This window comes from Tympanuchus pallidicinctus, unplaced genomic scaffold (assembly GCF_026119805.1).
Source record: "Tympanuchus pallidicinctus isolate F22 unplaced genomic scaffold, pur_lepc_1.0 scaffold5, whole genome shotgun sequence".
NCBI classification, from domain to species: domain Eukaryota; kingdom Metazoa; phylum Chordata; class Aves; order Galliformes; family Phasianidae; genus Tympanuchus; species Tympanuchus pallidicinctus.
In genome coordinates this window covers 4,035,520-4,061,022 of record NW_026294769.1, presented here as the reverse complement: position 1 = coordinate 4,061,022, position 25,503 = coordinate 4,035,520, and the positions used below count along the sequence as shown (strand labels likewise).

The 25,503-nt window shown below is 34.4% G+C and overlaps 1 long non-coding RNA gene across 1 annotated transcript; it reads right to left on the bottom strand.

Annotated features, from left to right (window-relative positions):
• Positions 1-1,363: 1,363 nt before the first annotated feature.
• LOC128091371 (uncharacterized) lies at positions 1,364-24,866 on the bottom strand. Its single transcript, XR_008211364.1, has 3 exons — positions 24,775-24,866; positions 13,664-13,733; positions 1,364-1,916 (listed from the first exon to the last, which is right to left on the bottom strand). It is a non-coding gene; the product is annotated as an uncharacterized LOC128091371 (long non-coding RNA).
• Between the last annotated feature and the right edge of the window lie 637 nt (positions 24,867-25,503).

Genomic DNA, 25,503 nt, shown 5'->3' with positions numbered 1-25,503 from the left:
GCTTGCTCTCTTCAAAGAAACATGAGAGTAATAAAAGAAACTCAGCACTCAGTGCTCTGATTCTTTTGGAACAGTCTAACAGTGAGAAGGTAATATGTTATAGATGTTTAAGAGGATTTAACTTAGCAGCTACTACAAGCTCTATCTGCAGGATGCATGCCTTAACACCTGTTCCACATTCTGAACATTTGTTCTTATTAATATTTAGGTTATGTTTTATGCTAAGAGTTCCCAGGGTAAATGTCCATATGAAATTTCTGTCAGAAGGATATATTCCATTCATTTGATCAGCAGTAAATGGGTATGCAGAAAGCATATTTGGAAACTTGATATGCTTTGTATATTTGCAGCAGAACAGCGAAAATGTTATCCATGGTATCACAACTGATGTTGACTTACCTATTATATTTCCATAAAGAGGAGAATCTTCAAATTTCTAATATTGTTACTTTATTTTTAAAAAGCTTAAGTCAACATGATTTTGGTTCTCCCACAGAAGTCTATCTGCACTCTGGAGAAACTGATTATTTGTCAATAAAGCACTTAGTATTTTGCTGACTAAGAAAAATTAATATAACACTAATCGTTCTTCTCAATACTTTTTGTATAGGAACTATGTTGTTAATAACTAATAACTAATTCTATTTTTTTTCTGAACTGTGCGAACTCTTCTGAAGCTCGGGTATCATAGTGTCCTGCTTTAGAAGAGTGTTTCTAATCCTACAGACCTCACTGTATTACAGTTTTGAGTTACCAAAGCAAAGAAAGCATGTGGATATTATTCTGTAATATGAGTTAGGAATTGAATTATTCGAAGCTGTTAATTCCATGTTGATGGCTCAAAAAACAGCATGATGTAATTGTAAGTATATTTTTGAAATTAATGTTTGTGAAATAAACCAGTGAGTTTCAAAGGTGTCTATGACCATTCACTCAGACATGCAGTTACCTAAAATTCAGGGCCCCATTTGTTCTGTTGCAGGGAAGGAAGAAAATTGATATCTTTGATATTTTGTTGTTTTTAAAAAATTATATCCTAAACCCTATTTTCTTGAATAGATTAGGAACCTAACAAGAGAAAATGTTATCTTTACTAACAGCTTCAACATGTGGTCAGCAGTGATTTAATGTCCTGTTGGTTTTTTTTTCTTAGTCATGCTACTCACAATTCAGACATCTCCTTGATATTCTTCAACAAGCTATTTCTTTTCATTTCATGGAATGATTACATAAATATTGGCTAAAAATGTTTTTTCCTTTTGCTTCACTTTTAGAAGATGACCTTCACTTATGCTTAGAACAGGGTAATCAGAGTCTATTAGCTTCTTACAACTATTACAAATGAAGAATACTCATCCCACTCAATCTACAAGCAGACTCATTTAATCAAGAACATTTTCCCACATCTCTAAGAAAAAAAAAATGCAATAATGAAAAGACAATCCTACTGGTCCTACTGTTTTATCACCCTAAACATATGCAAAATATTATATCAAAAGTTGTAATACATAAACACTGAGTTTCAAGATCTTCTGCTCTCAAAATTCACTCATTAAAGCAGTTTTCTCTTCTTAACACCATTTGTAATCATTTGACTGGATTAAGAGCCTGACATATTGTATATGTTAGCATTTATGTGAAATATTCGATAAAAATAAAGGCAAGAATATTTTAGCTGACCTTCTAGTGTTATAGGGTCCTAAAATAAAGTTGTGCAGAGGAAGAGAAAAGCCATAGATCAATGTATGAAAGTAAATACTGGTTAAGACCAGACTAATTCAGGAGGAAACAAAGGCAGGCTCTGTGTATAAGAAAAGAAGGAAGAGCATCTTCATTCTCCCTTCGTAGTTAACTTGTGTCTTGTCATCAGAGCATCCTGTCAGCTCAAACACTTCTGCATTTATCCTCTCAAAACCCTAGAAAGAAGCAGACAATATTTTGGGAGCTATACTTCAAATGTGTATAAATATAATATGGAAAGTCTGGTAAATGATCTTAACATATCCTTCACATAAAAACAATAAGAATTATAATTTGTATAATAATTAATTTGCTTTAACCACTATCTATCTTGACACATATATTGTTTAAATGGTGGGTAGAAACTTCCCTTTTATTTCTAAATTTTCAATTCCCACCAAAAGTAATTTTAAAAAGTCAGAATCCAGTTCTGGTCTCAGTTAAATGGACTGCCTCTCATCAGCCCTATCTATTATTACAAACACACTAGAAATCACTGAATTTATTATTTGCATCTTATCTGAAGGACAAGCCATTAGTCCCATCTATTGTTTCCCTTGTGCAAGTACATAAGTAACAACATAAGCAAATGAAACAGTTTGGAATTCCGGAAAATTCTGGGGTTTTCCCACCTGATTTAAACAGGGGACAATGACAATTATTACATGAAATCTTCTGTACTGGAATTTTTTTTAAATAAGTATTTTAAGCCAAATCTGAAATGCTGTTCTAGTCTTGAGGAACTAAGGAACCGCGAATCTTCAGAGGTATCAGTTTCATTGTCAGCATCATTATTGGAAAAATTAGCATTTGAATACCCTTGCAATGTGGAATAATTTGTTTCTTCCTTGTGAAATTGTTCAGCATTGACAGACTTATCACAGTTCCTTCTTCACAGCTGCTGGAGATGGATCAGTTAATCAATAGTGTCCAAATTGTAAACGTTCTCATTCTTCTGCTAGTTGACAAGTTCAAGGTATTCTTATAGCTATAGAGCTAAATACTAAGGAAACAAAATGCATCTGCTGTTTCCAACTGAGACTGACTTTACAGGACCAGAAACTGATATATGGATGACTACCAGAAAAACAAGTGAAAGTTTTTCTGAATCTACATAATGATCACTTGATTTCTCAACTATTCAAAAAAAAAAAGAAAACAAAAAAAACAAAAAAAACAAAAAAAACACACCCTGTGAGTATGAACATTACTGTTTATATAAACGGCTCTATAAGGAGTGCAATAATGAGCCAGCTGGTGTGGAGCATAATTATGCAGCATTTATATACTAAAAAATAATAACAGTGGAAAAGAAAGGAGAAAGGCAATAGGGAAATCTGAAATGCTTCTTGTTAACTTAAACTTTTAAAAATAAAATATTATTCAATAAAAAGAAGGCAGTGTTATAACCTATTCCTTCACAGCATTCTTCCCTCTCAAACAGTTTAAAATAGTGTTGCTTTCTTGTTTCATGAAAAAAGAAAACCAAAACAAATTCAATTTTTTTTCATATTTTCTTCCTAAAATAAACTAGCAAAGCAAAACCCGAGCAGTGTAGCAGGGTCTTATATTCAGAATTCCTTTGGTTTGGTATGAACATGAAGGAAGAGATATTAATCCCAATGTAAGAAGAAAGATAAATAAATGAATAAAAATTGAAAACTGCTCCGAACTCTCAATAAACTGTGTCCCACCAGAAGCAGGGCACTTGGGTCACCAGGACAACCCCAGCCCCTGGCACCTCTCTGGGGCTAGGTCTGGACCAAATTTTGTCTGTGGGTCTGCAGGTGGTCCTAAATGTGTAGGAGCCGTGCCTGTGCAGGGCTCTGGAGAGATACAGCCAGGCCCTGTTTTGACCTCTCTGGGTCGTGGGCTGAAAGTGTGTATCTGGTGTGGTGTCCTGGGAATGGGCAAGAGCAGCTGGGTCTTGCAGGGCCAATGTTGCTCTTATGTCAACGAATCTCCAGTTTCTGCTAAAATCTACTGTACTGCATTTGTCTTATACTGAAGAGAAAGTCTCTCCAGATTGAAGTTAAGGGAATAAAATTGTGTGGCAAATCAGTGATATCTATTGGATTTTCAAGTCTGGGAGGAAATCCTGAATAAAAAAAAATACACCAAGATGAATAAATATGACCTCATGTTTCACCAAAAATTGTTAACTGTCTCAAGAAAAATTACGGAGATTTTTCTTCATAGGAAGACAGCTGTCTGAATTTCCTGTATCTCTTTTGAAATATAGGAAATGCAGAACATTCAGTACCAACCAGAAACAGAAAGTGGGAAATCACAGCCACTTCAGTTAGAACTAAGTCATGGATCCAAACCACAATGATTTTCTTCTACAGACAAAGCCTTATATCAGGTGCTGAGGATAAGCCTGAAACAGGACTTACTGGAGACCCAGGTGGCAAATTTCAATGTACAGGAAAAGGATAAACTAATTTTGGGGCTGGATGAGTCAAAAGTAGCTCAGAGGCAATCATCAGATCAACATCCTTGAAACCACTGACATTATGTTTAGGTGGGTCTTCCAGCTCAGCTATTGTTTTCACAAAGGGTCTTTGCAATTGCCACTCATAAGACCACTCTCAACAGCAAGGTGAACACTCAGGACTCCTTAGCTGTAGAAGGAGAGGCCTTTTTGACTAAATTTTTTGAAATAATATGACAATCTTCCTTTTTCAATATACCCACTAAGAACTACTTTTCTGTTCAATCCCCAGTTTAAAACACTAATGCATATGAGATCTTTCTGATGCCTTTGAGATCTATGATTCTCTGTGCTTTTACTTAGTTAGAAAGGAAATGCAGTTTTGCTAAAATTCTGATACATCACTGAGGTATGCATACAAAAATAAATGTCACTGCAAGATTAACAAGAGCATTACAATTAATTTCTAATTTCAAATAGAAATAGCCGTAAAAAAAGTTACATTTCTTTATTTCAAATACAATCAGAATTGTGACCATCTGCTGCAATTCTTTTTCAGCGATAATAAATATATAAATACAAGAGAGTAAACTTGAACTCTATAAGAGTCAAAACCAGGTAAATTACAAAGGCTGTTATCAAATCAAAATTATAGATGTGTCATTTTTCTTAGCTTTTCATTTCAAAGTGACTGAAATGTGCTAGCATCTGCTTATCAGCTCAGATTTTGTCTGACACAATTGTTATTAAAGTATTATATAATTCAGAACCCCCAAAAAATCACTGATTTAGAACATTACAATGAAATACTCAAAATTTTAGCTGGAGATTTAATTAAAATTTCTCAATAAAAATCACTTCTTGTGCTTTCAAATGAAGGTCAAAGATGAAATCAAAAGACTAACCATACAAACCTAAATGTCAATGCTCTCATTCATATCTGCTTAGAACAGAACAGATTCATTTTATATGAAAATATATTAAATGTATTAAATTTCATATTTCACATCACTAGGCAATCCTCAACTTCAATCCAAAATGTGCTTTTCACTCTTGCCTTTGAATCAGTGGAAATACAGAAAATTCACATAACAGAAAGGAAAAACACAACAACAAAAACACAACCAATGTAAATAGCCCTTTAGAGACAATAGAAAGCATTGGGGATCAACTGAGGTTTTTCTCATCAATTTTGGTATCCCATCAAGATAATTTGCTCATGACTCCAGAAGATTTTCAAAAAGTTATCTTTCCTTAGAAAGAAAATATAAGGGATCATAGAACAAAATGATTTACTAGTCCTTACTACTAACACAAAGCTCAGTGTTTAGTTAAGTTTTAAATTTATGAAGAAAGCTAGACAGAAAATTTTGCATTTCTGCATACCTCCTGTTAGACGGCTGTATTTATGAACATCTTTTAAATTATGAAACCTTAAAAATCAAATGATCATTATCTTTTACCAGCTAAAATAGAAGTGATATTATGATTTTGGACTTGTGGACATTCCATTGGCTGGAAAGTTGCCTAGCTGAAAAGGACCTCAGGTGTTCGTCAACAGGTGATCAAAATGGACAACCTGGACTTTCTAACAGAAATAGTGTTGCCAGAGGACTGAAGAAGTGATTGTCCCTCGGTACTGTCCCTCAAACGTGTTTTGCTCCCCTCACTATAAGAATTCTTGCTCAGATTTGTGCAGAAAAGAGCAGTGAGTATGGTGATGGGACCAGAAAACATAACTTATGTGCATTGACTGAGGGAACTGGAGTTGTTAAGTCTGTAAAAAAAAGCTGAGAGAAGACCTTATTATCTCTAAAACTACTTGGAAGGAGGTGACAACAAGGAGGATGTTGGTCTCTTTTCTCAGGTGACAAATGATAGGACAGAAAAAGCAGTCTCAAGTTGCCAATCTGAAAGATTAGGAAATGAATTTCTTCTTTTTTTTTCCCTAGTTCTCTTTGCAAGTCCATTTTTCACCCTTCACACTTAAGCCTTCAGTACTTCTGGTGTAAATATTAATGGAAAGGGCTGAGATAACTATAGCCAGAGGATTACACATATCTTACTGTGTTTAGTCTTGATTAGTACTTCCTAATAAATATTTTCTTCTCCCTATTTACATCATAAACATCTTCCTAAACAATCTTTACCCAAATGTCTTCTGACTACCCTACTTCAAGAAACAAGTCAGCAAAATCAAATATGAGAGGTTACTATTAAATTAGGCAGCTGTATTTCAGGCAGGAGAAATCTGGTGGATGGAGCAAGTGACTCGTTGAGAGTCCTTGCCCCACTTTTCTCATGAACTCTTCAGTGTTTCTCAGTGAATTTCTCAACACCATTTTTGTCCCAAACTCAACTTCTCTTTCTGATTTCTTCCAAATAACACTTAAAGTCTCCTTCAGTCTCCCCACTAGATCAGTACATGCTCATAGTACATAATAATGTAGTCCATTAAGGCAAGGAATTTTTTTCTGTTTATAAGCAGCTGAGACAGATTTCTGAGCAACTCTGGTCATGTCCTATATCTATGTAGAAAAGGACACACAGCCACAGTAGGTGTTAGATTGCTATCTTGTTTGAGAGACCTGATCTGTATGCAGACTCCCTGGACTTCTGCAGTGCTGCAATAAATGAAAAGTATTTTCTGTCTGTATAGCCATTAGCTGATAGGAATTTTACTCTTTCTTCATCATTTCCTTGCTTCATCTAGATAATCTTATTTTTTAAACAGAAAATCAGACATATGAAACTGTATTGATCGTTCTTATTTCAGAAGTAATGCTAGAGTAGCATTAAAAAAACAATCCTCCCACATTTTATAAATTTAAACAACTCTGCTGGAATCTGTGTAGAAAAGTTTTAATCAAAGGCTACTTTCTAACACTGCAAAACAAGTTTGCTTGATTCAGCTTTCACTTCATGTATTTGATACAAAAGAGAATAAATCTTTTAAAACACTGAGTTTGTTGTTGTCAGGAATAAATTTTTTGAGTTATAATTCCCTAATGACCATTTAAATAAAGCAATAGAATCTTAAATACAGTGCTCTAGATCTGCTTTTAAACTTTTCTGAGAGTAACTTTATATTATCATTTCCAAAAATCTTGGCCAGACTGGCAAAGTATATATCAGCCACGGTTAACTCTTTATGAATGGGAAAATAAGTTATTCTAAAGAAAGAGGTCTGTTTTGTGAAGAACAAACTCATTTTTGAGGAAATGATTGCAGACAGAAGAGTTGCAGCTTAACTGAGGATCAAAATCAAATGAAACACCATAGAAAATGAAAAACTTATTAAAAATGTTGGAGAGTAATTGAGGTGCTTAAGTAGTGTCTTACTAGTTACCTCCTTTTTCAGAAAAGACTAATAGCAATGAGCATTTGAAACACGAGTCAAAACACAGTCAAACCAAGCACTTAGTATGAGAAGAGTGCTTATGATACTTACATTCTACTCTGTGGAAAAAAAAATTTACACTGATATTCCCCAGATCCTTTACCCCAAACTGGCTGCAACTATCTGAGAATGTTACTTGTGTATATATATAAAGGAAACAAAGAATGTAGTTAAGAAAATGGGGCTCTAAAGCTCTTAATCATTTTGTGGCAAAAAGAATAGAATTCCTCTATAATTATCTTAGGATTTTCATCTAAGTGAGCACTAAGAAGAAGAGATAGAGGTACATAAAATATGTCATATACTTTTTACTACCATGATCATTAATGTTCCAAGCATAAAGCATGCTTTATTACCTAGAAATTATATCATTTGCATTTTAACAGGTTTTTATTTGAGTTTACCCTCTCCTTTTTTTTTCCTATGAATCTATGCAACAGCTAGAGTAAGATAATAAATGAGAATTATAGAAATCAAATATGTTCATTCAAAGAATTTAGATTTTTACTTCCTACTATATAAACCATACAAAAATCATCAGATGATTATACTGATACAGATAATATCAGTGTTCTTTTTACTAGTTTACAGGAGATGTTCATTTATAGTACTGATCTAAAATTTCATCTCCTGAGAGTACCCTTGTACAATCAACAAACATCCCCTTGTCATTTATACACTAGCTGCAAAGAGTATGCAATAATCATGTTTTCTTAAGTAGTTTGCAATTTTTGTAGTAGAGCTCAAATATGCCATCAACCACATTCATTAATATTTGCTTTGTAAAACTGGGATATATAGAGCAACCTAAGCTTTCTTTAGTGTCAGCATTCACATTTCCGCTGATATGAAAATTATTTGAAGGAAATTAATGTTTTTTACTAGAACTTTAATCTTCTGTACTTTGACCCATTGCAAGGTCTTTTCTTTAACTACTGAATTAAATTAGTATCTACTCTTCTCTAACTTCTTATTCTACAACAGCCACTTGCGATAATATCATTATAATAATCTGAGATGCAAAAGAAATCCCACATCTGCACTTTATACCTCTGGGCATCAAATTATATAATTATAAGAGTTATCTTTTCCTATATTTGATTATTTTTATATTCAAAGAATCTGAAGGGAATGAACAGTTCTATATCAAAAATGGGTTTCATTAATAAAAGAGAGATCTAATCTTAAAGATATCACCTCTACTTTAATATGGTATCTTCTCAAATATTATATACAGTAGTGCTCCTTAAAGATACAACTATGCAACAACACTGAGGGTGAATTTTAATAAGACCAGTGTGATCATTTTAACAGTAAAAAATTAATGTTCATTCTTATCTAGCCTTGGCCTTTCATGATAAAGAGGTAGCAGAGATTGCATATTAGTGGGGTTATTGTACTGTTTCAAAAGTTTCAGTGATTCAGCAATGTGCTATGTATAATCAGTCAACACTAATTATTACCACCATGAGCTAGTCAGACAAATTTTTAATTAATTAAATATATATGATGAAAATTAATCACACTCAACATTCATATGCAAACGGTGCTATCTTGTTTTTCTTGCTTTAATGCACGCAGAGTAAATGTCAAAAGTATTTTTTATATACACTTCATATAAACAAAAGTTTTGATCACTCATTTCACACATTTCCTCATTGGTTTTGCAACATCTTTCCACTTCCTTACTCAGCACATAAGTTTGGAAGACGTGCAGTGCAAGTGCGCATTTGGATTAATAACTTTAGAGTTAAAGATACAGGAGAATCTCCTTTCTCCAAGAAAAAATAGTTTCCCACAGTGCATCAAAATATTGCCTACTTTGGAAAATAAATCTGTTTTTTTTTTATCAATTAAAATATTATATAAAGATAACATCTTTGCCATCCTGTAATACTGATGATGATCTTGAATATATTGTTAATATATTTATAATTTTGGAAAAAATAAAACAACTTAATTGATGAACAAATAAAGAAGATGGAAAATAATACATTTCTGATGGTAATTCTCTTACATTTCACAGCATTCTCCTGGAAAAGCTGGCAACGCATGTCTTAAGTAGGTGTACTCTTCACTGGGTAAAGAACTGACCGGATGATCAGGCCCAGAGAGTGATGGTGAATGGAGTTAAATCCAACTGGCAACTGGTCATGAGTAGTAGCAAGAAACCTGACAGTACCATAGCCTTCCTTCTAAAGCACCAATAGCTCATATTTGGTTCTCAGATCTGTTTTGCTAACACTTTTTCAGTATGAATCAAGGTTTTCATAACTGTTATTCCGAGTATGTAAGTGTGACATGGAAGTCACACTTGTGAGAGTCTGGGCCACAGCAAAAGATATTGCCAATATCAGACATTAATAATAACAAGAACAATAACTGGAATACTGGAAAATGATGCAAAAAGAAGCAGTCAACATATCTCTTATATCTAAACTTTAGCCCTTGTTGGAGGGCACCTGGAAATTTTGTGTGATAAAATGGTCTTTATAGTAAGGTACAATCTGAAAAACCTAAAGCATTTTTCCCCCTGAATGGAATAGGGAAATATTAAAAAATTATGAAGGACATTAGAGTTTTTGGTTTCTGTTATTGTTATCAAATGTTGTACTCCTTTTAAGTTCTGGTTATATTTTATGCTAAATTTTCATAGACTAGAATCCAGCACAATCAATGTTGTATCAATTTTAAAGTAAGCTTTTCTGGTTCTAGTCAGTTTTGAATGGCGAAATTTCTTGCATGAGAAATTCAAAATAAAAATGAAGAAAATTATGCAGGAAGCAAGGCACAGTTGGTCTAGATCATGGGGGTTTTTTGGCAGCCAGTTCTAATTGAAATGTTAAGTTTGGAATATTATTTCTGTACTTTTGACAACAGTGGGCATCATTAGAACAATCCACAACATTCAACCTGCTAGTTTCAGAGAATCATTTCTCCAAAGAGCTGTTTGAAAATACAGGCCGCATGGTGTTTTATGTCAAAAGCTATTGTATGCTTGTTCATCACGGAACTTGAAACTGAAGAATATTGCCAGATAACTCGAAACGGCTTTCTGAAACTCTCAGATAAAGGGATTAAAACATATTTCTTGATATGTATATTTAATAAGAAGTAAGCAGTACAAAGTTTCTGAGGAACATTCTATTTCTGCAATAAATGTTCTTGTTAAGAGGTGTACTTAGAACTTCATTTCTTTTTCAAGATATAATATGGGCAAGTTTAAATACTTCTACATAAGTTTAAGCCTTAACTTTAAACATGTTTTGAATATTATGCCATTCTTTTCTCTTTAATTTATGATACACAGACTCCTGTGTGTACGTCCTTCTATTTAATAACGATTTTGATCTCAACTGCTTATCCCCGAAGAAAAAGGAGTTAAAAAGAAGTTGACCATGCTCCTATAACTGAATTTGGAAATGTATCTCTTCTATTTATATACACGTTCATAAAATTTCCTTTTAAAATAATAAGCTTACTTATTAATCTATAATAAGCTTAAAATTATAAGGAGCACAGAGTATGGGAAAGTATCACCTATAAAGTTTCACATGTGAAATATTTCCAGAAATTTAGATGGAGATGTGTCACGTTAGCAGAAAGCATTGTAGGCAGCCAGTGTAAATTACTTCGAAGTTCATAACGGATGATGGTCAGTTTAACACAATGGTCTGTGATAGCAGTTGTCCTGTTTGCAGAGTTGCAAAGCCTGAACTCATGAAATTGGTTAAGAAGAATATAAGACCCCTTCCAGACTGATAAAACAGTTGAAAATTATGACTGTGATTGACTTGAGTTTCCAAGAATTCCTTTTGAAATTTATGGTTTCCTTGCTCTCTTATTTGCTATCTTTTTCTGTTGACTGCAGCTGTACTCAGTGTATTAAAGGAGCAATTCATGCATGTGAGCTTGTGTTGTGTAAACAAACCAGACCTGCATAGGGTCACTCACATCAGTCCCAGCTGGCCTGAGGGCACGTGGGCCTGTGCAGTTGGCTGCAAGCTCACATGGCATTCACTGTGGCTAGAGGACAGCTGCTGAGTTAGTTTTGAGACAAGACCAGGCTTCAGCAAGTTTACCAGCCTGCACAGCACTGAGGAGCCCTCTCCAAGATGGCATGTGGATTTTCAGCAAGGCTGACTGCATGTCCAATCTTCCTCTACAATCCCCACAGCAGCCCAGCCTTTCTCTTTAAATGAAATTTTCAATGCCCAAGACTTCTTTTTGTCCTCTTGGGTTGCTTCTCGTCAATCTTTCTACTGTTTAATAAATGCACCTTCTTTTCAATACTTATATGTGCTTCCCTCTCCTCTCTGTGCTACAGAAGAAGTGTTCTGTATTATCTCTGCGAGGCAGTTACAGGATTGAGGGGAGACCTGGCCTTTAACTGTGAGCACTTGCTTACAATTCATGACCCACATGGATTATCCTGGCTTTGTTTGGGACAGAGCTGAATTTCTTCTTAGTGCCTGGTATGATGCTATGTTTTGGCTTTAGGAGGAAAACAATGCTGATAACATTTCAATGCTTTAGTTGTTGCTGAGCAGTGCTGTATAATATGAAATGTTATCCTCATAAAGAAAGTGAACTTTTTTTCGATTTGCCTAACAGTGGGGAAGAAGTCAAACAAGTAGTACAGAGTGCTAATGGTACAAAACAATAGTAATAAAGTATTTCCCTTAAACAGGCAATAAGAAGTCTAGTGATTTGATTTTTCTTTCATTCTTTATATTGCCTTTTCATGTGTAGTATCTTTATGCTGAATCATAAATTTGAAAAACTTATATTAATAGATTCTTCTTTTTTTAAATTCTTGATCAATACCAAACAATCTGTGTACATCCCAGATGTTGATCAGTGCATTAACAATAATTATTTCACTTAGAAGTCATTTAGAAAATCAATTTATAAATTATAAACAAAATAAAATTATAAATAAATAAAATATAAATCATACAAATCATGGACTAATAAAGAACACTCCCTCTACCCACCTCAGATGTACATGTATAGGCATGTAAATAATAATAAAACAAATCAATAATACAGTATATACAGAAATTAGATGAAGTAAAAATAAATACTATTCACTTTTTTTTTTTCTTTTTTCCAAAAAAAAAGTGATATTTTTGAACGTTAGTATGTCTGATAGAATTACTCAGCTTCACTCAAAATAATGATACCACCATATCATATGAAGGTACTGGCACACTTTCTTTGTTCTTCTCTGCTGTTATTTATTTCTTCAGAACAGAATGTATTTTGTAAGATAAATGTAATATATGTCAATTAGACAGAAGTGAAATATTCTAAAACCTTACCAATAATTGCTGGTGCTCATTTACTGGTCAAGGAAGGAGAGGAAGAAGAAAGGAAATAATAGAGCTACAGGTATCTGCTATAAATTGCAACACAGTATCAGTGATTCCATAAATGATTGTCTGCATCCAGATAATACAGATGGAATAGACTGCAAAATATTTGTGTTTCCCCGAGTCGAATCTGAACTGTTTTGAGTAATGTATGAGCATACTCAAACAGATCCTAAACGCGATTACATACTATGAGTCAGAAAGCTATAATAGATCACTGGGAAGAGACAAAGACATTGCTTATTCCTGTGTCTTTGCAGTAGTTGGATATTTTTCAAGTTACATACTCAGAAGTTTCAAAGCCTTATTACTTCAAGTCCACATTGTGGAGGTTTTTCTGTTATTTCTTTGTTTGTTCGTATGTATGTTTGTCATTGTTGCTGTTAACCACTTTTTCATTATGAAGAAATCATGACACATTTGTGTCCTTTATCTCTTATCAGAAAAATACTGATGCTAATTCTAGGGAAAAAATAAGCAGAAGATCCTTTATTAGAGGTCAAAACACCCAAATCAAGCTCTATTCCTAAAAATTGAGCCTTTTTAATTTTGTATTTATTTATTTATTTATTTAGGTATTTTTTAGAATTCTCCTAGTCTTGTTTTTTTCTTCTATCTTCTCATATAATTTTCACAGCATGATTTTAAAGTTTAATACACTCAAGATCAAAAAGGCTTATAATGAACCTGTCAAAGTTATTGCTTGTAACTTACTTTTAAAGATATTATCTCCTGAGATTGTGGTTCCTTCTTCAGGTAGTTCTTCCTGAGATGTTACAGAACCCTGAAAATGGAAGTTAACAGTTTTGAATAACACCCAGTGGTAGCTGCTGTCCTCAAATGATGGATGAAATGTCCAAGTGAAATTAGGTCTTCATCTTGCAAAGAAAAAGATATTTTTTTCTGACTTAATTCTTTTCTTCTAATATGAATGAGCCTTTTGGTGTATAAATGCATCTTTCCATTTGATAATATGTTTTTATTAAGTTTAACAACTACTATTTTGAAGGCTAGTAGCTTTTAACTGTTTTTGTTGGGAACTCATTAAAATGGAAGTTTTGAAGGGTTGAGCTGAACAACCTCTGTATTCCACAATGAATTTTACATAGGCAGGCATTCAGCCAGTGTGTGTAAGGAATTATTTCTCACTGTCTCTTTCAGTGCAGCAATTCGGACAGCAGGCTGTCCAGAGGATTTCCTGCGGTGTGCTAATGGCCTCTTTAGGGAGAAAGATAATGGGGAGATGATCTGATTTAGTGCCACTGTCCCTAACGTTTGTAAATCCTGGGTTATACTCAGCAGGTGACAGAACATGGTCCTTTGTCCTTGATAGCTAGCAGAAAAGATCCCTCTCTGCCTTTCTTGTCTCAAAATGAGGAAAAAAAAAACCAAAAAAAACAACAAAAAAAATCCCATACTACATTTTTCTGTAGTACTTTCCTCTACCAAACACATTGCATGCAAAGACAGATTTTTTCTGCTGCTTCCTACTTTTTTCTGTAAATAATGTAAATATTCTCTCTTTTTCTGTAAGAGTTTCTGCAGTATGACCACAGCTGAATTCAGTACTAGATCTAAACAGCCTTCTTCTTAGGGAGAGTCAAATTAGAACCATATAACACAGGCTAGTATAACCAGAAGGGAAGACTTATCTTCAGTAATGCAATTAACTTGTATCCATATTTAAACTATATAACTACTATTATTAATGTACACCTTAAAACTAATTTTTGAAAGTCATGATACATGCCACTTTGTGAATTTAGATATTAATTATTCAGGTATTTTTATATTCTGTCATGTAATTCCTTATATAAACTTATTTTACTCCTTACAAGCTTGGTGTGCACTGTTTATGCAATCAGCTATTGAGAAATATAGAAGATATCTTTTCATAGGATGGATTGGAATTTTATTTTATATTTCTTCCACAGTAGATTTAGTCCAGTTTTAACTGATCACAGTGTAGCTCCAAATGTATTGTCAGCACTATATTTCTTCATGCAATATGTTTCCTGTTATATTTTTTTTGTTATTTCATGAAAACTGTTTTTACTCCTTTTTTTTTTTTTTCTTTTTTGAAAATCACTACTACTGAAAATAAATGACTTGCCTTGTAATCCATCCTCTAGATACCAAACAAATCAGAGCAATTCAATGACTACATGACTGCACTGTAACTGTACAATGTAACTATCTCTGACTAATCCTAGTGCGATTCTGGCATAATACCTAGCTCATACTTAAAGTAATGCCTTCTATTTATTTCCATGGAAACTACGACACAAAGAGCACAATAAGACTATTTGACAGGGCAAATTCTCAGCTACAAAACATTATTAGCACAGTTATCACCACCAGCTATGCATTTTTACCAATGACAACCAAAGCCTGTGAGCTATGTTTGAAAAAACCTACATGGGTGTCTGGTATGTGGTTTGTCTTTCTCATCAGTGTTGCCACTGCTGAAATGCACCCTCCACTGCCTCACTGTCCTAGTATGGCCGAAACTCAGAACTAGGTGTGGTAGCAGTGTTTTCAGGTGATGTTATGTATACTACATTCCGTGTTAAAAATCATAATGTATTGATTCTGCAATGAAAATTACTCTGGTAGTTATGTATATATTAGCTTTCCATGTTGCTTGCCAAGCTCCAGGAAAGCCACAACATTAATTATTATGTATCAATCCTAGCTGAGTGAAATATTTCTAAAGGATGTGCTCTTTGCTTACTTTTTCTAAGAAACATCAAAGGTTTGTCAAGCACTGACATAAAACATACAAATCTATCTGGACATTAATGTTTAAGCTTCTGGCAAGGTTATGTTCTTTCTTTACAGAGGCTTTAACAGATCCTTCAGTTCAGACAAAACATCAAACACTCTTCCGAAACACTGAACCAACTCTGCAGAGGTCAGAACATGCCTGAGACTGTTTGGAAAATGCTTTAGAGTTTCTAGTACAGTCGGGAGGAAAATCGTTGTGCAGAACCTAAAATATCTTTTCAAAAATAGTTTTGAAGGTTTGTTTGTTTTTAAACAAAAATAAAAGCAATAATGAAATTTTGTTTCTCAGACACATTTGTGCAAAATCAAATCACATGACTCAACCGGTGACTCTAAAGGACATTATCAATTTACCATGTTGTAATTTTTCAGATGGAGGTTTTTGTCATTTGGATGCAACATCTAAAAACTGCAGTGAAAAAGTAGAAAAAAGTAGTCTTCTTAAAATATTTTATATTTTAAAAAGAATAGTTACAAGGGGCAATCTGTATATAGTTAAGGTAGTTAGGAAGTATTCCATAAATAATTTAGGATAATAAGAAGCAGTGAATCATGCATATACTGCAGTGATCATGTAGGACCACAAACCAATAGGGTATATTCAACAAAAATGCAGCTCAGAATAGCTCACTGGCTCAAGATGACAGCACTGTAGCACAGAGAACACTTGTAACAGAGACTTCCATCATTACCTAGATACAAAACCCTTCTCTTTGAAAGAACTAATTCCTTGTGTATTACCTGATGCAAAGATACTATGATATTGCAGAGGTATTAGAAAATAATGGCAATCATAAAAAATCTGTCTGTGAGTGTCCTAGATTCCATCCTTTTTGTTTAGTTTATTTGGGGATTTTTTGGTCTTTTATTAAGGCAATTGAAATAAGACATTCTTCATTGGGGTAAACTTGTTTCCTCTTTCCCTTTTCCAGATGAAGATAGTTGACAAGTCTGTCTGACTTATAATATCAACTTTAGTAAGAAAAAAGCATTTATTGATTCACATGGACTGGCCTGTCTGCTTCCATCCAGCAGCCCATCCAAAATTTTATATCAATTTCCACACTGTGATGAAACTGTAGTTACCTGCTTTCTTCTTTTTCTCGAGTGGGAGCATTTGCCATTAAGATCTGCGGTCAGCTTTTCTTTAATGCTTTACAAAGCTAAATAGTTTCTGAAAAATCTTATAGGTAATTGGAATAATAACAGAAAAAAAACATATTTTTTTCCCCTGGCAATTATTTCCAGAAGACCAGGTCACGTTTTCTGAAATTACTACTTACCACCGTAAATAACAAAATACATTGTTTACAACATTCATCTTCTTAAGTTATCAAAGACAAATGGAATTTCTTAGGCACCAACAACTATATTTAATTTCAGAGATCAGTGAACTGTTTGGTAACCTATCTATCAGGAAAGATAATGGTTCTTATAGGTCATTCAGAATAAACCTAAAAATTTTTGGTGGTTCTATGATTCTACAATACTATGGTCTTGTGGAAGTTGTACAAAGTGAAATGATTAATTATAGCAGAGATTTGGAAGTGTTTACTCTTCAAAGTGTAATCTGCATCTTTCCACTGAAAAGCTAGGAGAAATTCCAGTATTTTTTTATTGCCAATCAGGAATTTTTCAAGTTGTAAAAGAGCAGATTAGCAATCTTCTGTCAAAATTAAAGATCACCACTGTTCCTGTGAAAGACACTGCAGCAGAATAAGTGATAATTTTACTTGAGGCAAAGAACTTATTGTATTGTATGGGATAGTGCAAGGTCTCATCAGTTTAACCCTGGAAAAATCCCTGAAGCACAAAAGCACAAAATGTGCAGTGCAACATATTGTTAAAAAGATACAAATCAGATCACTGACTCAGCCTAGGATCTAGGAAAAAAAAAAATAAGCAGGAGAGATGAATGTGAGGTAAAACAAAACTGCTGTATGTTTTTAGCAACTAACTCCTACACTTGCAATACTGATTGTGATATAATATAACTATGGTTAGAGCAAAATACGGAAGATACCTGCTAGTAAAATTGTCAGACATTACAAGAGGCTAACTTTATTAAACTACATTTTATTTGATGATCTTTGTTGTTCCTTCAGGATATTCTACAGTTCCACAATTCTATGATGTGCATTGGTTCATGTAAACATTAATTCAAGTAACTGGGCGTACTAATATTTTCTTGGTTTTGTTTGTTCATTTATATCTTTCTTTTTGGAGAGTAGCATCAAAGAAGAATCTTGGGGGAATGGAAAAAGAACAAGTTTTAAGAAGTGAATATTTGAAGGGAGCATATAAATAGGAGGGCGAATGACTACTTGTGAGGGTGGATAGCAATATGACAAGGGGGACTGGTTTTAACCAGCAACAGGGGAGGGTTATGTTGCATATTAAGAGGAAGTTTTTTACACACAGAGGGTGAGGAAGCAATAGAACAGATTGCCCAAGGTGGTTTTTGATGCCCCATCCCTGGAGGCATTCAAGGCCAGGCTGGATGTGGCCCTGGGCAGCCTGGTCTGGTGATTGATTATCCTGCACTTATCAGGCCTTTGTAGGATGGTCTTTCTCTGAACATTCACACTTGTTAACTGGGGCATTCCTAAAAGGCAAAATAATGTCATCTAATTTATGTCAGAGTTTCTGCAGCAGAGCAGAAGTAAAATTTGCAGGATCATTGCCTTAATCTCATTACTTTCTTAGATATTCATGTGCCTTCTGTAAATGAATATGCATTCACTCTAATATGTAATAAATCCTCATCATTTGTTATTAAAGGTATATTTTCTTAAGTTTTATTTTTACATATATAATTTTCAAGTTTTGCTGAACGCCTCAGAGAAATCTTTTACATTTATTTTATCTTGTTCCTGTGAACCTGAATAAGAAGAATTTCATGCATTGGACACACACTTTGAAACAAGTAAGGGAAGTCTTATTACATGCAAGACAAGCATATGCAATAGAGACAATGAGATTAAGAGGTCCCAGGCATGCTAAGACATTCAGAATGAACATCTTGTAACAACTATCCTTCCTCAGGGTGAATATTTCATCTGAATCTAAGCTGTTCTTAGCTACCATATGTCAGACTAAAAAATGAGGATGTAAATACCCTGGTTAAATTTTAGTAGTTTTAGGATACATGTAACTGAGGATGACTTTTTTCCAAAATGTTAGACAAAAATCTATAATAATTTCAGAGAATCACACTTAGGGAGTTCACAACAAATGACACAGCTTTACCCGGGTTGCTGGCTTTTAGAAAACTTTTTTGGAAAAGTCATATCTCTTCAAGTTAAAAATCAAAGCCGTAGTAAACAGAAGAACTTCTGAAGTCAGAAACAAATTTTCTTCTCTGTTTCGACCTACTCCAACTCAGAGCAAAGAATTTTATCTTGTTTTGTTTTATTTTATTATTATTTTAATTATTTTATTTTAGTTTATTATAATTATTTTATCTTATTATTGAAAGCTGATTCTGTAGTTCACAGAGTTCCTAGGATGCTGCTCTGAGAGTGTACATGCATCCTTCCAGTACTTCTAATAACAACTTCGGGGACTTAAGTTGAATAAATATGGTATTAAAGAGGAAAAAAAAGTGCAGAGAAATAAAAAGTAAGTGTTGATGTGAATATGGATTTCAAACACAAGCAAGGCTGGGAGTTCCACTGGGAGTTTATATGGAACTTTCTATAAAACATGCTTTCTCTAGCTCAAGAAATTCATGAAAAGCTGACTGCCAAATATACAAAAAATAAGAAGGGTCATTTTAATAATCCCCTTTGTTCTGCTTTTCTAGAGTCTTTTGGCTTTGGCCCTTGCTCCAGCTCTGCTTGGCTCATTGTGGTGTGGTGGTAAAGGGAAGGAATATTCCCACTACTTGTGTCCAGCCATCTGCTCACCCTGCATACCCTCAGGACAAAACGGGATTGTAATTTAAGAGATGTTGAAGAAGAATTTGTATCCATAAGAGCATAGTTCTGGTCACAGAACGTCCTACAAAATACTGCTCTTCTGATTAAATTCTGCAAACCTGCAAATCATTGCTTTTGATCCTGTTCTTGTTCCAATCTCTGTTAAAGCTGTTTACTTCTGCTGTCAGGTACCTCAGCAGGAAAAGCAGCAGCGCTCTGCATGGAACAAAAGGTTTATCACTGCTAATAACCTGTCAAGTGTCAATTTAATATTATAAAATGATACTTTTTTTCTCTCAGTATGTTTTTAGAAAAAGGCTAGGATATTGCAAAAATATTGTTAGCATTGTGAGATTAAGCACTTGGAAGTTAAATGTAAGATTTTGTCTCCTATGTAATCTCAATTCAGATGCTTACTGCATATTCATCTTGAGTCTGTCTTAGCTGCAAGATAGCAGTATGCTGTTCTCCCATGTATAATTCAGCACACTGGCGGGATGGCATTTAGTTAGCAAACAGCTGTTCATTTTTTGTTGTTGTTGTTGTTTCAGCCTTTTGCAGTGTGCAGTTCCATGCTTTATTTACTGCACACTCTTCAATCCTTCTGTGAGCTCAGAATTATTCACTCACTTCTGGGATTTTGAGTATCATTCATCATTACTCAGTATTTAAGTGCTTCACATTTATTAAGAGTTTTCACAACATCCCTGTGAGATTAAAGGATAGTATTCATTGTCTCACTGGTACAGATGGGGACAGACAATTTAAGATAAAAACATAGACTTGTCCCTGAGGCACTTTGCATATGATTTCACAAAATACTCTTGCTTTTTATAGCATTTTACACTTTCAAAGCAAACTGCCACTCTCCTCAGTAGGGAATTCTAAGCATTTTTATGAAATTTGTGACAGATATTTAAAATGAGGACCTTTTTTCTGTCCATCTGTGATAAATAAATATTTAAAATATATCATTCAGCACTACAAAGGAACTTTTGACAGTGTTAGGAAAATATTCTGATTTGCCAGTTCAAGATATCTTAGCAAATTTTCCTTTTAAAAAGCTGCTTCTCCGTTATTACAAAAGCTCACTTTCTAAAAATATACTTTCCTTAAACAGATACATATTTATCTCCAAACACTTTATCTCAAGTTCTCACCAAAAAAGGTGGCAATTATTTATCTATTTATTCATTTGCTTGTTTATTTACAGATAGATAAACACAAAGACAACATTAAATTGTATCTGTAGGAGAATTTTAATTCCTGAATTTCAGGATTTCAGTGTCAATTCAGCTGCTTAAAGTGTTAATTTAGGATTATTTCATTTTATTTTGTACATGTGATATTTATTCACATTTTACATTTATATAGAGAGAAAATTGCAATTATTTTAGCTAGAAACAAAGGAGACCAGATTTAAGCTTGAGAAGCTCACTTGTATTATGGATGAGTTTGTGCTATTTAATCTATGAAAGATTTCAAGGTTAAAAGGCAAATTCAACTTCTTAAAAGTCAGTCACGGGATATTTCTGCATGAATTCACTTCATGAATTTCAACATACAGGCTGTTGTGTTTTTTTGTTGTTGTTGTTTTTTCCAGTGAACACACCTGACTGCATAGAGAAAGACGACAGCATTGCAGTAACCGGTGGAAGAATATGGGGCCATCACAACTTCTGAATCACAGAATCATAGGTGCTGAAAGGGACCTCAGTTGACCACCTAGTCCAAGCCCCTGCAAAAGCAGGTTCCCTAGGATTGCTCACACAGGAAAGCATCCAGGCAGGTTTGGATTATTTCCAATGAAGGATGCTCCACAACCTCTTTGGGCAGCCTCTTCCAGGTCTCTGCCATTCTCAAAGTAAAGCAGCAAATGCACAGTAATTCTCAGTCAATAAGGAAAAGACAAGGTTAATAAGAAAAGGTTCAACAAGGCCAAGAGTAGGGTGCTGCACTTGGGTCAGACCAATCCCAAATATGTCCACAGACTGGGAAAAGAACTTACTGAGAGCAGCCCTGAAAGAAGAACTTGGGGCCCATCCTACAGTATCCTGGGCTGCATCAAAAGAGAAGCGGCCAAGACAGAGAGGGAGGGGATTGTTCCCTTACACTCCACTCTCATGAGGTCCCATCTGAAGTACTGCATCCAGAGCTGGGGCTCTTAGTATAAGAAAGCTGTAGAACTGTTAGAACAGATCTGGGGGAGAGCCATGAAGATAATCAGAGAACTGGGCACTTTTTAATATGAAGAAAGGTTGAGGGAGTTGGTCTTGTTTAGCTTGGAGAAGATAAGGCTTTCGGAAGAACACATTGCAGCCTTCCAGTATTTAAAGGGAGATAAGAAAAAGGAGGCAAACTGCCTTTTTATGTGGGTAGATATAGGACAAGGTGTGATGGCTTCAAACAAAGAGAAGATTTAGATTAGATATTAGGAGGAAATTTCTCAGAGTGTGATGAGGCACTGGAATATGTTGCCTTCAGATGTTGTGGATGCTCCATCATTGGAGATATTCAAGGCCAAGTTAGATGGGGGCCCTAGCAGCCTGATCTAGCTATCAGCAAGTCTTCCCATCGTAAGGGTTTGGAACTGGATTTTCTTTAAGGTCTCTTCCAACCAAACTCATACTATGATTTTATGATTAATACTGTATGTGAACTTACTAGAAAATTACACAAGATGTTTCTTTTCCCTTCACTGATGATGATTATTAAAACCTTTGAAGTTAGATTATTTGCTGTGTGATCCAATGGCTGACTGAAGAACTTGGCATTAGCAATCTACATAGTACGCAATATTTCAGTTCCCCATACCTAAACAAAATAGTGCACACCAAGCAGAATCTGAAAGTGTTTTAATTCTGTTCAAGTTGTTTCCCCCATTCTGTTAGTCAAGACAGAGAGCACTGTGTTTGCAAGCTTTTCAAAAATCACTGGTTATAGAAATTTAGAATGTAAAACAACATAAACTTTAGTCCCTAGAGGGTTTAGGCTTTGTTTTCATCTATAAACTTACTAGGCTGAACTAGCACTTAGGCATTAATTTGCCTAGAATACAATGAGATATTTTCTCTGTAGCATTATGAGCACAGAAAAAAAAATCAACCATAGACAGGATAACATAAAACAAATGAGAGGTAGAATGAGGAGTCACAAGAGGAGAATCCAGCACTGCAGAAGCAAATTACTTCCCTCACAAAAAACTTTAATTTTCAGAATACAGAAAGCTTGTGTAAGAGGAAGATGTTGGTCTTTAAATTCATTTACTTTTTAATAATCATATTTTAGGGGAAGAAGTTTGAATTTTTATTTTTCAAGATGAGAAATTGGGGTGGAAATATAGTCCACTTTCTAGAGTTTTAATATCCTTGTTGGTGTCTCAGATGTCTTTGATTCTTTCACTTGTATCTTTTTATGCCTGCTAAGACATGCTTTGACAGACATCCCTAAATTGTGTGTAATTCAGTATATAATAGTATTAATTAGGAAGCTTAGTGTCATGTGCTTTTGTTTTCCAAACAAAAAAATAAACAATCAAAAAAAAAGCAAACCAAACAAGTACAAGAAACAAACTGAAGGAAATGAGTTTTCAGATAGTTATAATTATATATAATGGCAAAGAGATTGATATGGGAAATATACACTTAACATCAAAGCCTTTTTCTTTTTTTTTTTTTTTTGAACTTTTTTATCCAATTATTCATGCAATATTAACTCAATATTTTATTAATAAAATAAACATTTTGTACTTAAATTATCTTCTGTTGATTTTTTATTTTCCTTCATTTATCTCATTTCTAATAAAAGAAGTGCATCATCAAATTCACTGACTTCATAAGCTTACAAGCAGTTAACAGAAACTATTTTCCTCAATATCCAGCAATGAATGCTTATTTACACAGAAGAACCCTGCCTTACAAGAGTGTTTTGTATAGATGAAATGCTTCCAGGAAGTTTGCAAAATTGGAAAACTAGTTAGCAGAAAGTGGAGGGTTCTAGGTTACCTTAGATTTTATCTCATTTCTTATGCTATTATTGAATGTTATTTGAAAAGCCACTAAGGAAATGTCCTTTTCAGTATCTCTTTGTAATCTATGATTTGTTAGGACTTAAGACATGAAATTTTATTCTTGGAGAACTGAAGGAGAACGCATTCATTGTAAAACTAAATATCTTTTTGTCTTTCCCCTGAATTTCATCCTGTTGATAAATGAAAGCAGCTAACCAAAAGACATTTCAGGAACTCCACATAACAAGTAATTTAAGGAATTTATCTTGAGAAATTGGAATACATGCTTACATTTGGAAAAAGAGAAGAAACTGATAATAAATAGTCCAAAAAGAAACAGAGTGGATAGAAAATAATTTTTCAAATATAGAAAAATAAATGGGATTGTCCAGTAGAAAAACAGGTTTACTAGTGTTACCAGAAGTTAATTGTAGCAGAGATTAAATGAGGGCATGCTAAAAAACACAGTATTACATTTTTCTTTATCTTTTCTCAGATTAGTACACATAGGAGGCAGTTGCTACAAATGCATTGCAGCAAGTGACTATATCATTGTACTTAAATATCAGAATGAAACAATTAAGGGTTCATACTGCATGTCTCTATATAAGTATTTTTATGGATAATGACTAGCCTCAATTATAGTCTCAGAGTAGTGTTGCATTACGATTATGTGATCTATTTCAAGTAAACATAGATCTACTACTGCAGTTACAGCAACCAGAAAACTACACATTCGGTGGAAGAAAGGTAATGGAGAAGTGGAGAAGGCCCATCAGCCTTGTTCCTACTGAAGCCCTTCTGCTTCCCAGCAAATCAGATGCCATCAACTTTTCTACAGCACAGCACGATGCAATTCCAGCAAGGTTTGATCATATCTCCCTAATCTCATCAAGTTGTAATCAAGTCTTCATACTCAGTATATATAAATAAGACCTCTTTTGTTGTTGGGTTTTTATGCTTGCACTCTTGTTAGCATAGGTAGGTCTCATTTACTCACATATCTACCCACCCACTTTGTGTCACTACTGTTGCCCAACTCTCTGGTTTCTACATCAGCACTCTTGAATTTGGGCTCTCTAAAACCGCCTGACATTACTCATGCTTACCTATGAGGAACTGTAGTTCATTTCACGCATTCAAATCTTTCTTCAGGTCTACAGCAGTGAGTACAGTTCTGTTTCTCTTAAGAAGGTGTAGTCTAAATAAATTACATATTTAGCATGTTATTTTTTTTTCCTCCTCAATTTCCTTCTGACACATTCTAGATCACTGCTTATCCAATTAATATTTATATTTATTTATATTTCCACCTGTGCCAAATTACAATTTAAATCAAATGGTATCTATTGTACTGTATACTCAGTATCACATTGTCTCCGAAAATAAAGAAGCATTTAATGAATCAATGTAGCCACCCTTAAAAAGGAGCACAAATTTAGATACATATTTCACAGAATCACAGAATTGTAGGGGTAGGAAGGGACCTCCAGAGATCCTCGAGTCCAACCCCCCTGCCAAAACAGGTTCCCTACAGCAGGTCGCACAGGTAGGCATCCAGGCAGGTCTTGAACATCTCCGGAGAAGGAGACTCCACCATCTCCCTGGGCAGCCTGTTCCAGTGCTCCGTCACCCTCACTGTAAAGAAGTTCTTGCGCACATTTGTGCGGAACTTCCTATGCTGCAGCTTATGTCCGTTTCCCCTTGTCCTGTCTCCACGTACCACTGAAAAAAGACTGGCCTCACCACTATGGCCCCCACACTTCAGATATTTATAATTAAATATTAGATCCCCTCTCAGTCATCTTTTCTCAAGGCTGAACAGACCCAGTTCACTC